This window comes from Phyllobates terribilis, unplaced genomic scaffold, assembly GCF_046119375.1.
Source record: "Phyllobates terribilis strain yellow unplaced genomic scaffold, ASM4611937v1 Scaffold_13__5_contigs__length_258822181, whole genome shotgun sequence".
Taxonomy (NCBI): Eukaryota; Metazoa; Chordata; class Amphibia; order Anura; family Dendrobatidae; genus Phyllobates; species Phyllobates terribilis.
The window spans coordinates 107462439-107478907 of record NW_027362773.1 but is presented as its reverse complement, the minus strand read 5'-3'; positions in this window follow the sequence as shown (position 1 = coordinate 107478907).

Sequence of the window (16469 nt, the reverse complement as noted above, 5' to 3'; positions counted from 1 at the left end):
CTCCAATTACATCTCTGGCTCCTCTGTTTTCAGTATTATCCCTGAGCTCCAACACCGCCAGTTGGCGCACAGAAGTGCCGTCTGCAGTCAACACTTTCTGCCGTGTTATTGGGGTTCAGTAACGTCAGCTGTTCCCCTGCTGTGCGGACGGCAATTTCTCCTGCTCTGTCCACATCCACTGTACTACTGATTTAAAACCTCCTCCAAATACACCTCTGGCTCCTCTGTTTTCAGTATTATCCCTGAGCTCCAACACCGCCAGTTGGCGCTCGGAAAGGAAGTCTGCACAGTCAACACTTGCTGCCATGTTATTGGGGTTCAGTAACGTCAGCTGTTCCCCTGCTGTGCGGACAGCAATTTCTCCTGCTCTGTCCACATCCACTGTACTACTGATTTAAAACTTGCTCCAATTACACCTCTGGCTCCACTCTGTTTTTAGTATTTACCCTGGGTTCCAGCACCGCCAGCTGGTTCTCGGCAGTGCCTTTGGATTAGGTGCCTCCTTCTCGGTATCCAAGTTCCACCAACGTCTGCTGGTCCTTGGTAGTGCTTTCTGGCACAGGTACCTCCTGCTTAGTAACCGAGTTCCAGTACCGTCAGCTGGTCTTCGGCAGTTCCATTGGCTCTTGTACCTTCTGCTACCCATCCGGGTTCCAGTACCGTCAGCTGGTCCTCGGTAGTTCCATTTGCTCTTGTACCTTCTGCTACCTATCCGGGTTCCAGTACCGTCAGCTGGTCCTCGGTAGTTCCATTTTCTCTTGTACCTTCTACTACCCATCCGAGTTCCAGTACCGTCAGCTGGTTCTCGGCAGTGACTTTGGCATGGGTACTCCCTCCTGCCCAGCCTGGTTCCAGCACGCCAGCGGTTTCCGGGTAGTGTCAACGTCACTTTGCCTGCAATGCGTTGTCCTGTCATGTTGCGGTCGGGTTAGCCGCCTCTATGGTGCCTGCAGTTTAGGTGACTCCTATGTGGGCTGCGGGATCTGGCAATGAAGGCTGGTTCCATAGTGCCAAAAGGACAAGCACCCCCTGTAGGACTGTGGGTTTTGGTAACTGCGGCCGGCTCGCGGCCTTGAACTTTTTTTTACATGGGTACCTTCTGCTACCCATCCGGGTTCCAGTACCGTCAGCTGGTTCTCGGCAGTGCCTTTGGATTAGGTGCCTCCTTCTCGGTATCCAAGTTCCACCAACGTCTGCTGGTCCTTGGTAGTGCTTTCTGGCACAGGTACCTCCTGCTTAGTAACCGAGTTCCAGTACCGTCAGCTGGTCTTCGGCAGTTCCATTGGCTCTTGTACCTTCTGCTACCCATCCGGGTTCCAGTACCGTCAGCTGGTCCTCGGTAGTTCCATTTGCTCTTGTACCTTCTACTACCCATCCGGGTTCCAGTACCGTCAGCTGGTTCTCGGCAGTAACTTTGGCATGGGTACTCCCTCCTGCCCAGCCTGGTTCCAGCACGCCAGCTGTTTCCGGGTAGTGTCAACGTCACTTTGCCTCCAATGTGTTGTCCTGTTGTGTTGCGGTCGGGTTAGCCGACTCTATGGTGCCTGCAGTTTAGGTGACTCCTATGTGGGCTGCGGGATCTGGCAATGAAGGCTGGTTCCATAGTGCCAATAGGACAAGCACCCCCTGTAGGACTGTGGATTTTGGTAACTGCGGCCGGCTCGCGGCCTTGAACTTTTTTTTACATGGGTACCTTCTGCTACCCATCCGGGTTCCAGTACCGTCAGCTGGTTCTCGGCAGTGCCTTTGGATTAGGTGCCTCCTTCTCGGTATCCAAGTTCCACCAACGTCTGCTGGTCCTTGGTAGTGCTTTCTGGCACAGGTACCTCCTGCTTAGTAACCGAGTTCCAGTACCGTCAGCTGGTCTTCGGCAGTTCCATTGGCTCTTGTACCTTCTGCTACCCATCCGGGTTCCAGTACCGTCAGCTGGTCCTCAGTAGTTCCTCAGCTTTCTTGTACCTTCTGCTACATTTCCAAGTTCAAGCTTTTTGAAATGGTTCTTGGTAATCACTCTAGATCTCCCTGATGAGGACCCTGAAGACGAGGACCCTGAAGACCAACCCTAAGAAGACGAGGACCCCAAAGACGACGACGCTGAAGACGAGGACCCTGAAGACGAGGACCCTGAAGACCATCCCGAAGAAGACGAGGACCCTGAAGACCACCCCGAAGAAGACGAGGACCGCGAAGACGAGGACCCAGAAGACCAACCCGAAGAGGACGAGGACCCCGAAGACGAGGACCCCCGAAGACGACGACCCTGAAGACCACCCCGAAGAAGACCAAGAAGATGACCCTGAAGAAGTTGACCAAGAGGACAAAGAAGAGAAGACAAGCACCAAGATACAGAAGAACAAGAGACAGAAAACCAAGAAGCAGAAATACAAGAAGCTGCAGAACAAAAAGTGGAAGAACATTAAGCATAAGACTAAAAATCAGAGCAAAAGATAATATCTAAATTATAAGCAGAAGATGACTAAGCAGTGTATGGGGGTGAGTCCGTTCCTCCTCGTGGTGCCCCTGGAAAAGACCTGCTGCTGCAGGCCAAACTGAACGCGGACAAATCCTGTTGTAAATCTTTTGTGACGGGCAGAACGAAAGGTGTAATGTCTAACCTTTTATAGATAACAACTACAGGAATGCCTGCCACAAATAAGAATATGATGAAGAAGAAGAAGATGAAGAAGATGAAGAAGTAGAATATGAAGAATGTAAAAAAAAGAATAATACGAAGAAGGTGAAGAAGAAGAAGATGAAGAAGGTGAAGAAGAAGTGGATGAAAAAGATGCTGAGGATGATGAAGGAGAAAGTGTGGGAGAAGTAAAAAAGAAGGTGAAGAGCATGGAAGTAGTGAAACATAAATATCTGACAAAATATAAAAATACTTAACATAGTCAATATTTCCGTAACTCAGAACGTCTTAAAAAAAAATATTAATTCCTGCTATTCCATTTGATTGGGCTAAACCTCTATGCCTTTATTGTCTCCCCCACCTCCCCCAATACATTCTACATTATTCTTAGTTGTTTTCCTTCATGTAGAATTAACCTACAAGGAAAGAAAGGGTTTATTTTCATTCCGATATTTCTGTCCCATTGACTTGCATTGGTTTCCGGTATCGGAATCGGCGATATCCGATACTTTTTCGGTATCGGTCCGATCCAATCCGATCCGATATTTCCCGATATCGGAAGGAATCGCTCAACACTAGTCATTGGCTGTCTATGTCACATGTCCTTGCCCTATAAGACCCAGCCATTTTCCCCGTCGCCATCATTTTCTCACTGCTGCAGCTGAGTGTTAGATGGCACTGCTGCTGCTGTTAGCATTCTCACTACTACAGATTTTAAAGTTGCTCCAATTACACCTCTGGCTCCTCTGTTTTCAGTATTATCCATGAGCTCCAACACCGCCAGTTGGCGCACGGAAGTGCCGTCTGCACAGTCAACACTTGCTGCTGTGTTATTGGGGTTCAGTAACGTCAGCTGTTCCCCTGCTGTGCGGACGGCAATTTCTCCTGCTCTGTCCACATTCTCATTACTACAGATTTTAAAGTTGCTCCAATTACACCTCTGGCTCCTCTGTTTTCAGTATTATCCCTGAGCTCCAATACCGACAGTTGGCGCACGGAAGTGCCGTCTGCACAGTCAACACTTGCTGCCGTGTTATTGGGGTTCAGTAACGTCAGCTGTTCCCCTGCTGTGCGGACGGCAATTTCTCCTGCTCTGTCCACATTCTCACTACTACAGATTTTAAAGTTGCTCCAATTACATCTCTGGCTCCTCTGTTTTCAGTATTATCCCTGAGCTCCAACACCGCCAGTTGGCGCACAGAAGTGCCGTCTGCAGTCAACACTTTCTGCCGTGTTATTGGGGTTCAGTAACGTCAGCTGTTCCCCTGCTGTGCGGACGGCAATTTCTCCTGCTCTGTCCACATCCACTGTACTACTGATTTAAAACCTCCTCCAAATACACCTCTGGCTCCTCTGTTTTCAGTATTATCCCTGAGCTCCAACACCGCCAGTTGGCGCATGGAAGTGCCGTCTGCACAGTCAACACTTGCTGCCGTGTTATTGGGGTTCAGTAACGTCAGCTGTTCCCCTGCTGTGCGGACGGCAATTTCTCCTGCTCTGTCCACATCCACTGTACTACTGATTTAAAACCTCCTCCAAATACACCTCTGGCTCCTCTGTTTTCAGTATTATCCCTGAGCTCCAACACCGCCAGTTGGCGCTCGGAAAGGAAGTCTGCACAGTCAACACTTGCTGCCATGTTATTGGGGTTCAGTAACGTCAGCTGTTCCCCTGCTGTGCGGACAGCAATTTCTCCTGCTCTGTCCATATCCACTGTACTACTGATTTAAAACTTGCTCCAATTACACCTCTGGCTCCACTCTGTTTTTAGTATTTACCCTGGGTTCCAGCACCGCCAGCTGGTTCTCGGCAGTGCCTTTGGATTAGGTGCCTCCTTCTCGGTATCCAAGTTCCACCAACGTCTGCTGGTCCTTGGTAGTGCTTTCTGGCACAGGTACCTCCTGCTTAGTAACCGAGTTCCAGTACCGTCAGCTGGTCTTCGGCAGTTCCATTGGCTCTTGTACCTTCTGCTACCCATCCGGGTTCCAGTACCGTCAGCTGGTCCTCGGTAGTTCCATTTGCTCTTGTACCTTCTGCTACCCATCCGGGTTCCAGTACCGTCAGCTGGTCCTCGGTAGTTCCATTTTCTCTTGTACCTTCTACTACCCATCCGAGTTCCAGTACCGTCAGCTGGTTCTCGGCAGTGACTTTGGCATGGGTACTCCCTCCTGCCCAGCCTGGTTCCAGCACGCCAGCGGTTTCCGGGTAGTGTCAACGTCACTTTGCCTGCAATGCGTTGTCCTGTCGTGTTGCGGTCGGGTTAGCCGCCTCTATGGTGCCTGCAGTTTAGGTGACTCCTATGTGGGCTGCGGGATCTGGCAATGAAGGCTGGTTCCATAGTGCCAAAAGGACAAGCACCCCCTGTAGGACTGTGGGTTTTGGTAACTGCGGCCGGCTCGTGGCCTTGAACTTTTTTTTACATGGGTACCTTCTGCTACCCATCCGGGTTCCAGTACCGTCAGCTGGTTCTCGGCAGTGCCTTTGGATTAGGTGCCTCCTTCTCGGTATCCAAGTTCCACCAACGTCTGCTGGTCCTTGGTAGTGCTTTCTGGCACAGGTACCTCCTGCTTAGTAACCGAGTTCCAGTACCGTCAGCTGGTCTTCGGCAGTTCCATTGGCTCTTGTACCTTCTGCTACCCATCCGGGTTCCAGTACCGTCAGCTGGTCCTCGGTAGTTCCATTTGCTCTTGTACCTTCTACTACCCATCCGGGTTCCAGTACCGTCAGCTGGTTCTCGGCAGTAACTTTGGCATGGGTACTCCCTCCTGCCCAGCCTGGTTCCAGCACGCCAGCTGTTTCCGGGTAGTGTCAACGTCACTTTGCCTCCAATGTGTTGTCCTGTTGTGTTGCGGTCGGGTTAGCCGACTCTATGGTGCCTGCAGTTTAGGTGACTCCTATGTGGGCTGCGGGATCTGGCAATGAAGGCTGGTTCCATAGTGCCAATAGGACAAGCACCCCCTGTAGGACTGTGGATTTTGGTAACTGCGGCCGGCTCGCGGCCTTGAACTTTTTTTTACATGGGTACCTTCTGCTACCCATCCGGGTTCCAGTACCGTCAGCTGGTTCTCGGCAGTGCCTTTGGATTAGGTGCCTCCTTCTCGGTATCCAAGTTCCACCAACGTCTGCTGGTCCTTGGTAGTGCTTTCTGGCACAGGTACCTCCTGCTTAGTAACCGAGTTCCAGTACCGTCAGCTGGTCTTCGGCAGTTCCATTGGCTCTTGTACCTTCTGCTACCCATCCGGGTTCCAGTACCGTCAGCTGGTCCTCAGTAGTTCCTCAGCTTTCTTGTACCTTCTGCTACATTTCCAAGTTCAAGCTTTTTGAAATGGTTCTTGGTAATCACTCTAGATCTCCCTGATGAGGACCCTGAAGACGAGGACCCTGAAGACCAACCCTAAGAAGACGAGGACCCCAAAGACGACGACCCTGAAGACGAGGACCCTGAAGACGAGGACCCTGAAGACCATCCCGAAGAAGACGAGGACCCTGAAGACCACCCCGAAGAAGACGAGGACCGCGAAGACGAGGACCCAGAAGACCAACCCGAAGAGGACGAGGACCCCGAAGACGAGGACCCCCGAAGACGACGACCCTGAAGACCACCCCGAAGAAGACCAAGAAGATGACCCTGAAGAAGTTGACCAAGAGGACAAAGAAGAGAAGACAAGCACCAAGATACAGAAGAACAAGAGACAGAAAACCAAGAAGCAGAAATACAAGAAGCTGCAGAACAAAAAGCGGAAGAACATTAAGCATAAGACTAAAAATCAGAGCAAAAGATAATATCTAAATTATAAGCAGAAGATGACTAAGCAGTGTATGGGGGTGAGTCCGTTCCTCCTCGTGGTGCCCCTGGAAAAGACCTGCTGCTGCAGGCCAAAATGAACGCGGACAAATCCTGTTGTAAATCTTTTGTGACGGGCAGAACGAAAGGTGTAATGTCTAACCTTTTATAGATAACAACTACAGGAATGCCTGCCACAAATAAGAATATGATGAAGAAGAAGAAGATGAAGAAGATGAAGAAGTAGAATATGAAGAATGTAAAAAAAAGAATAATACGAAGAAGGTGAAGAAGAAGAAGATGAAGAAGGTGAAGAAGAAGTGGATGAAAAAGATGCTGAGGATGATGAAGGAGAAAGTGTGGGAGAAGTAAAAAAGAAGGTGAAGAGCATGGAAGTAGTGAAACATAAATATCTGACAAAATATAAAAATACTTAACATAGTCAATATTTCCGTAACTCAGAACGTCTTAAAAAAAAAAATTAATTCCTGCTATTCCATTTGATTGGGCTAAACCTCTATGCCTTTATTGTCTCCCCCACCTCCCCCAATACATTCTACATTATTCTTAGTTGTTTTCCTTCATGTAGAATTAACCTACAAGGAAAGAAAGGGTTTATTTTCATTCCGATATTTCTGTCCCATTGACTTGCATTGGTTTCCGGTATCGGAATCGGCGATATCCGATACTTTTTCGGTATCGGTCCGATCCAATCCGATCCGATATTTCCCGATATCGGAAGGAATCGCTCAACACTAGTCATTGGCTGTCTATGTCACATGTCCTTGCCCTATAAGACCCAGCCATTTTCCCCGTCGCCATCATTTTCTCACTGCTGCAGCTGAGTGTTAGATGGCACTGCTGCTGCTGTTAGCATTCTCACTACTACAGATTTTAAAGTTGCTCCAATTACACCTCTGGCTCCTCTGTTTTCAGTATTATCCATGAGCTCCAACACCGCCAGTTGGCGCACGGAAGTGCCGTCTGCACAGTCAACACTTGCTGCTGTGTTATTGGGGTTCAGTAACGTCAGCTGTTCCCCTGCTGTGCGGACGGCAATTTCTCCTGCTCTGTCCACATTCTCACTACTACAAATTTTAAAGTTGCTCCAATTACACCTCTGGCTCCTCTGTTTTCAGTATTATCCCTGAGCTCCAATACCGACAGTTGGCGCACGGAAGTGCCGTCTGCACAGTCAACACTTGCTGCCGTGTTATTGGGGTTCAGTAACGTCAGTTGTTCCCCTGCTGTGTGGACGGCAATTTCTCCTGCTCTGTCCACATTCTCACTACTACAGATTTTAAAGTTGCTCCAATTACACCTCTGGCTCCTCTGTTTTCAGTATTATCCCTGAGCTCCAACACCGCCAGTTGGCGCACGGAAGTGCCGTCTGCACAGTCAACACTTGCTGCCGTGTTATTGGGGTTCAGTAACGTCAGCTGTTCCCCTGCTGTGCGGACGGCAATTTCTCCTGCTCTGTCCACATTCTCACTACTACAGATTTTAAAGTTGCTCCAATTACACCTCTGGCTCCTCTGTTTTCAGTATTATCCCTGAGCTCCAACACCGCCAGTTGGCGCTCGGAAGTGCCATCTGCAAAGTCAACACTTGCTGCCGTGTTATTGGGGTTCAGTAACGTCAGCTGTTCCCCTGCTAGGCGGACGGCAATTTCTCCTGCTCTGTCCACATTTTCACTACTACAGATTTTAAAGTTGCTCCAATTACACCTCTGGCTCCTCTGTTTTCAGTATTATCCCTGAGCTCCAACACCGCCAGTTGGCGCACGGAAGTGCCGTCTGCACAGTCAACACTTGCTGCCGTATTATTGGGGTTCAGTAACGTCAGCTGTTCCCCTGCTGTGCGGACGGCAATTTCTCCTGCTCTGTCCACATTCTCACTACTACAGATTTTAAAGTTGCTCCAATTACACCTCTGGCTCCTCTGTTTTCAGTATTATCCCTGAGCTCCAACACCGCCAGTTGGCGCTCGGAAGTGCTGTCTGCACAGTCAACACTTGCTGCCATGTTATTGGGGTTCAGTAACGTCAGCTGTTCCCCTGCTGTGCGGACGGCAATTTCTCCTGCTCTGTCCACATCCACTGTACTACTGATTTAAAACTTCCTCCAAATACACCTCTGGCTCCTCTGTTTTCAGTATTATCCCTGAGCTCCAACACCGCCAGTTGGCGCACGGAAGTGCCTTCTGCACAGTCAACACTTGCTGCCGTGTTATTGGGATTCAGTAACGTCAGCTGTTCCCCTGCTGTGCGGACGACAATTTCTAATGCTCTGTCCACATCCACTGTACTACTGATTTAAAACCTCCTCCAAATACACCTCTGGCTCCTCTGTTTTCAGTATTATCCCTGAGCTCCAACACCGCCAGTTGGCGCTCGGAAGGGCCGTCTGCACAGTCAACACTTGCTGCCATGTTATTGGGGTTCAGTAACGTCAGCTGTTCCCCTGCTGTGCGGACGACAATTTCTCCTGCTCTGTCCACATCCACTGTACTACTGATTTAAAACTTGCTCCAATTACACCTCTGGCTCCACTCTGTTTTTAGTATTCACCCTGGGTTCCAGCACCGCCAGCTGGTTCTCGGCAGTGCCTTTGGATTAGGTGCCTCCTTCTCGGTATCCAAGTTCCACCAACGTCTGCTGGTCCTTGGTAGTGCTTTCTGGCACAGGTACCTCCTGCTTAGTAACCGAGTTCCAGTACCGTCAGCTGGTCTTCGGCAGTTCCATTGGCTCTTGTACCTTCTGCTACCCATCCGGGTTCCAGTACCGTCAGCTGGTCCTCAGTAGTTCCATTTGCTCTTGTACCTTCTGCTCTCCATCCGGGTTCCAGTACCGTCAGCTGGTCCTCGGTAGTTCCATTTGCTCTTGTACCTTCTACTACCCATCCGGGTTCCAGTGCCGTCAGCTGGTTTTCGGCAGTGACTTTGGCATGGGTACTCCCTCCTGCCCAGCCTGGTTCCAGCACGCCAGCGGTTTCCGGGTAGTGTCAACGTCACTTTGCCTCCAATGTGTTGTTCTGTCGTGTTGCGGTCGGGTTAGCCGACTCTATGGTGCCTGCAGTTTAGGTGACTCTTAAGTGGGCTGCGGGATCTGGCAATGAAGGCTGGTTCCATAGTGCCAATAGGACAAGCACCCCCTATAGGACTGTGGGTTTTGGTAACTGCGGCCGGCTCGCGACCTTGAACTTTTTTTTACATGGGTACCCTCTGCTACCCATCCGGGTTCCAGTACCGTCAGCTGGTTCTCGGCAGTGCCTTTGGATTAGGTGCCTCCTTCTCGGTATCCAAGTTCCACCAACGTCTGCTGGTCCTTGGTAGTGCTTTCTGGCACAGGTACCTCCTGCTTAGTAACCGAGTTCCAGTACCGTCAGCTGGTCTTCGGCAGTTCCATTGGCTCTTGTACCTTCTGCTACCCATCCGGGTTCCAGTACCGTCAGCTGGTCCTCGGTAGTTCCATTTGCTCTTGTACCTTCTACTACCCATCCGGGTTCCAGTACCGTCAGCTGGTTCTCGGCAGTGACTTTGGCATGGGTACTCCCTCCTGCCCAGCCTGGTTCCAGCACGCCAGCTGCTTCCGGGTAGTGTCAACGTCACTTTGCCTCCAATGCGTTGTCCTGTCGTGTTGCGGTCGGGTTAGCCGAGTCTATGGTGCCTGCAGTTTAGGTGACTCCTATGTGGGCTGCGGGATCTGGCAATGAAGGCTGGTTCCATAGTGCCAATAGGACAAGCACCCCCTGTAGGACTGTGGGTTTTGGTAACTGCGGCCGGCTCGCGGCCTTGAACTTTTTTTTACATGGGTACCTTCTGCTACCCATCCGGGTTTCAGTACCGTCAGCTGGTTCTCGGCAGTGCCTTTGGATTAGGTGCCTCCTTCTCGGTATCCAAGTTCCACCAACGTCTGCTGGTCCTTGGTAGTGCTTTCTGGCACAGGTACCTCCTGCTTAGTAACCGAGTTCCAGTACCGTCAGCTGGTCTTCGGCAGTTCCATTGGCTCTTGTACCTTCTGCTACCCATCCGGGTTCCAGTACCGTCAGCTGGTCCTTGGTAGTTCCTCAGCTTTCTTGTACCTTCTGCTACATTTCCAAGTTAAAGCTTTTTGAAATGGTTCTTGGTAATCACTCTAGATCTCCCTGACGAGGACCCTGAAGACGAGGACCCTGAAGACCAACCCTAAGAAGACGAGGACCCCGAAGACGACGACCCTGAAGACGAGGACCCTGAAGACCACCCCGAAGAAGACGAGGACCCTGAAGACCACCCCGAAGAAGACGAGGACCCTGAAGACCACCCCGAAGAAGACGAGGACCCCGAAGACGAGGACCCAGAAGACCAACCCGAAGAAGACGAGGACCCCGAAGACGAGGACCCCCGAAGACGATGACCCTGAAGACCACCCCGAAGAAGACCAAGAAGATGACCCTGAAGAAGTTGACCAAGAGGACAAAGAAGAGAAGACAAGCACCAAGATACAGAAGAACAAGAGACAGAAAACCAAGAAGCAGAAATACAAGAAGCTGCAGAACAAAAAGCGGAAGAACATTAAGCATAAGACTAAAAATCAGAGCAAAAGATAATATCTAAATTATAAGCAGAAGATGACTAAGCAGTGTATGGGGGTGAGTCCGTTCCTCCTCGTGGTGCCCCTGGAAAAGACCTGCTGCTGCAGGCCAAACTGAACGCGGACAAATCCTGTTGTAAATCTTTTGTGACGGGCAGAACGAAAGGTGTAATGTCCAACCTTTTATAGATAACAACTACAGGAATGCCTGCCACAAATAAGAATATGATGAAGAAGAAGAAGATGAAGAAGATGAAGAAGTAGAATATGAAGAATGTAAAAAAAAAGAATAATACGAAGAAGGTGAAGAAGAAGAAGAAGATGAAGAAGGTGAAGAAGAAGTGGATGAAAAAGATGCTGAGGATGATGAAGGAGAAAGTGTGGGAGAAGTAAAAAAGAAGGTGAAGAGCATGGAAGTAGTGAAACATAAATATCTGACAAAATATAAAAATACTTCACATAGTCAATATTTCCGTAACTCAGAACGTCTTAAAAAAATATTAATTCCTGCTATTCCATTTGATTGGGCTAAACCTCTATGCCTTTATTGTCTCCCCCACCTCCCCCAATACATTCTACATTATTCTTAGTTGTTTTCCTTCATGTAGAATTAACCTACAAGGAAAGAAAGGGTTTATTTTCATTCCGATATTTCTGTCCCATTGACTTGCATTGGTTTCCGGTATCGGAATCGGCGATATCTGATACTTTTTCGGTATCGGTCCGATCCAATCCGATCCGATATTTCCCGATATCGGAAGGTATCGCTCAACACTAGTCATTGGCTGTCTATGTCACATGTCCTTGCCCTATAAGACCCAGCCATTTTCCCCGTCGCCATCATTTTCTCACTGCTGCAGCTGAGTGTTAGATGGCACTGCTGCTGCTGTTAGCGCTATATTGTGTAACTTAATTGCAAGCTAATTTTCTCTTAAATAGACAGAAAGGTTTAGGGAGTAGGGACTAGTTTGTAATTGCAGCCCTTTTGAGGGCTAGGTTACAGCAGTTCCTAGCACTTTTTCCCAGGCAGGTCTGTTTTAGTGCTGTGCAAGTGTTTTTCACAGCATTTGGCTAAATCTAGCTAGGCAAATCCTTTTGGGCCTCTTGCAGTGTGTGTTAGTCAGTGGAGTAGCCTATCTGTGTTGCAAGCTATACCACGTGTGTATGTAATACAATTTTTTTACTGCACCTAGCCAAGTAAAACCTTTTGGGCCTGTAGCAGTGTGTGATACTCATTCTATTAGGCCATCTATACTAAGCTCCACCAGCTTTCAAATTACTAATAATTTTTAGCTGCATCTTGCCTGGAAAATAATTTTGGGCATAATAGTAGTGTGTGGTACTCATTGTATTAGGCCATCTATACCAAGCTCCAACAGCTTTGAAATTAATAATAATTTTTAGCTGCATCTAGCCCGGAAAATAATTTTGGGCTTAGTAGCAGTGGGTGGTACTCATTGTATTAGGCCATCTATACCAAGCTCCACAAGCTTTGAAATTAATAATAATTTTTAGCTGCATCTTGCCTGTAAAATAATTTTGGGCATATTAGCAGTGTGTGGTACTCAATCTATTAGGCCATCTATACCAAGCTCCACCAGCTTTGAAATTAATAATAATTTTTAGCTACATCTAGCCCAGAAAATAATTTTGGGCTTAGTAGCAGTGTGTGGTACTCATTGTATTAGGCCATTTATACCAAGCTCCACCAGCTTTGAAATTAATAATAATTTTTAGCTGCATCTAACCCGGAAAATAATTTTGGGCATAGTAGCAGTGTGTGGTACTCATTGTATTAGTCCATCTATACCAAGCTAGTAGCTGTGTGTGGTACTCATTGTATTAGGCCATCTATACCAAGCTCCACCAGCTTTGAAATTAATAATAATTTTTAGCTGCAATTAACCCAGAAAATAATTTTGGGCTTAGTAGCAGTGTGTGGTACTCATTCCATTAGGCCATCTATACCAAGCTCCACCAGCTTTGAATTTAATAATAATTTTTAGCTGCATTTAGCCCGGAAAATAATTTTGGGCATAGTAACAGTGTGTGGTACTCATTGTATTAGGCCATCTATACCAAGCTCCACCAGCTTTGAAATTAATAATAATTTTTAGCTGCTTCTAGCCCGGAAAATAATTTTGGGCTTAGTAGCTGTGTGTGCTACTCATTGTATTAGGCCATCTATACCAAGCTCCACCAGCTTTGAAATTAATAATAATTTTTAGCTGCATCTAGTGTGGAAAATAATTTTGGGCTTAGTAGCAGTGTGTGGTACTCATTGTATTAGGCCATCTATACCAAGCTCCACCAGCTTTGAAATTAATAATAATTTTTAGCTGCATCTAGCCCGGAAAATAATTTTGGGCTTAGTAGCAGTGTGTGTTACTCATTGTATTAGGCAATCTATACCAAGCTCCACCAGCTTTGAAATAAATAATCATTTTTAGCTGCATCTGGCCCGGAAAATAATTTTGGGCTTAGTAGCAGTGTGTGGTACTCATTGTATTAGGCTATCTATAGCAAGCTCCACCAACTTTGAAATTAATAATAATTTTTAGCTGCATCTAGCCCGGAAAATTATTTAGGGCTAAGTAGCAGTGTGTGGTACTCATTGTATTAGGCCATCTATACCAAGATCCACCAGCTTTGAAATTAATAATAATTTTTAGCTGCATCTAGCCCAGAAAATCATTTTGGGCTTATTAGCAGTGTGTGGTACTCATTGTATTAGGCCATCTATACGAAGCTCCACCAGCTTTGAAATTAATAATAATTTTTAGCTGCATCTAGCCCGGAAAATAATTTTGGGCTTAGTAGCTGTGTGTGGTACTCATTGCATTAGGCCATCTATACCAAGCTCCACCAGCTTTGAAATAAATAATAATTTTTAGCTGCATCTAGCCCGGAAAATAATTTTGGGCTTAGCAGCTGTGTGTGGTACTCATTATATTAGGCAATCTATAGCAAGCTCCACCAGCTTTGAAATTAATAATAATTTTTAGCTGCATTTAGCCCAGAAAATAATTTTGGGCTTAGTAGCAGTGTGTGGTACTCATTGTATTAGGCCATCTATACCAAGCTCCACCAGCTTTGAAATTAATAATAATTTTTAGCTGCATCTAGCCCGGAAAATAATTTTGGGCTTAGCAGCTGTGTGTGGTACTCATTATATTAGGCCATCTGTAGCAAGCTCCACCAGCTTTGAAATTAATAATAATTTTTAGCTGCATTTAGCCCAGAAAATAATTTTGGGCTTATTAGGAGTGTGTGGTACTCATTGTATTAGGCCATCTATACCAAGCTCCACCAGCTTTGAAATTAATAATAATTTTTAGCTGCATCTAGCCCGGAAAATAATTTTGGGCATAGTAGCAGTGTGTGGTACTCATTGTATTAGGCCATCTATACCAAGCTCCACCAGCTTTGAAATTAATAATAATTTTTAGCTGTATCTAGCGTGGAAAATAATTTTGAGTTTAGTAGCTGTGTGTGGTACACATTGTATTAGGCCATCTATACCAAGCTCCACCAGCTTTGAAATTAATAATAATTTTTAGCTGCATTTAGCCCAGAAAATAATTTTGGGCTTAGTAGCAGTGTGTGGTACTCATTGTATTAGGCCATCTATACCAAGCTCCACCAGCTTTGAAATTAATAATAATTTTTAGCTGCATCTAGCCTGGAAAATAATTTTGGGCTTAGTAGCAGTGTGTGGTACTCATTGTATTAGGCCATCTATACCAAGCTCCACCAGCTTTGAAATTAATAATAATTTTTAGCTGCATCTAGCCCGGAAAATAATTTTGGGCTTAGTAGCAGTGTGTGGTACTCATTCTATTAGGCCATCTATACCAAGCTCCACCAGCTTTGAAATTAATAATAATTTTTAGCTGCATCTAGCCCGGAAAATAATTTTGGGCTTAGTAGCAGTGTGTGGTACTCATTGTATTAGGCCATCTATACCAAGCTCCACCAGCTTTGAAATTAATAATAATTTTTAGCTGCATCTAGCCTGGAAAATAATTTTGGGCTTAGCAGCAGTTTGTGGTACTCATTGTATTAGGCCATCTATACCAAGCTCCACCAGCTTTGAAATTAATAATAATTTTTAGCTGCATCTAGCCCAGAAAATAATTTTGGGCTTAGTAGCAGTGTGTGGTACTCATTGTATTAGGCCATCTATACCAAGCTCCCCCAGCTTTGAAATTAATAATAATTTTTAGCTGCATCTTGCCTGTAAAATAATTTTGGGCATATTAGCAGTGTGTGGTACTCATTCTATTAGGCCATCTATACTAAGCTCCACCAGCTTTCAAATTACTAATAATTTTTAGCTGCATCTTGCCTGGAAAATAATTTTGGGCATATTAGCAGTGTGTGGTACTCATTCTATTGGGCCATCTATACTAAGCTCCACTAGCTTTCAAATTCCTAATAATTTTTAGCTGCATCTTGCCTGGAAAATAATTTTGGGCATATTAGCAGTGTGTGGTACTCATTCTATTAGGCCATCTATACTAAGCTCCACCAGCTTTCAAATTACTAATAATTTTTAGCTGCATCTTGCCTGTAAAATAATTTTGGGCATATTAGCAGTGTGTGTTACTCATTCTATTAGGCCATCTATACTAAGCTCCACCAGGTTTGAAATTACTAATAATTTTTAGCTGCATCTTGCCTGGAAAATAATTTTGGGCCTGTAGCAGTGTTTGGTACTCATTCTATTAGGCCATCTATACCAAGCTCCACCACCTGTGTATTTAATAAAATTGTTTTACTGCTTCTAACCCAGCTAATCCTTTTGGGCTAGTACCACAATTTGGCCACTCAGCTCTGCTCGGTTTCCATCCATCGTTTTTTGTGCAAATAACTCCAGAGTTGTCAATTAGTTAACCACTAAAATGAGTGGCAAAAGGCCTGCAGCTGGTGGATAGGGGAATAGGCGTGTTGGGAAGGGAAAAAAAGTGTTATGTTCTGCTACCAGAGCTAAGGAAAGAGAGGAGATCTGTCCCTACGATAGAACTCAGCTGAATCCCTACGATGTAACAGGGAACCTGATCCTGCGATCAGACCTGCTAAAGTCCTAAGCTAGTCTGTACGGAGACCTATAGATGTGGGGAAGGAATCCCTACAAGTACTAAGGACTGGGAGGAATATGGGACACCTCCTAACAGAAATAGTAGCAGACAGACAAACAAACAAAATATATAGAACATAGAGGTCCGTAGACCAAGCAAACTAACAGAGTTAGATACAGAACACAGGCTAGCTAGAAAGTAGTTATACAATGAAGTCCAGCAAAGCCAGAAGGGCAGAGCAGGATTAAATAGGCCAACAAGGTCATGTGACCAGCAAAGGAAAAAACCTAAGAGCAAGGTTCTAACAGTACCCCCCCTTCTAAGAGGATCCTCCGGATCCCCTAGGACCAGGCTTATCAGGAAATCTCCTGTGAAACGCTCTGATAAGTCTGGACGCGG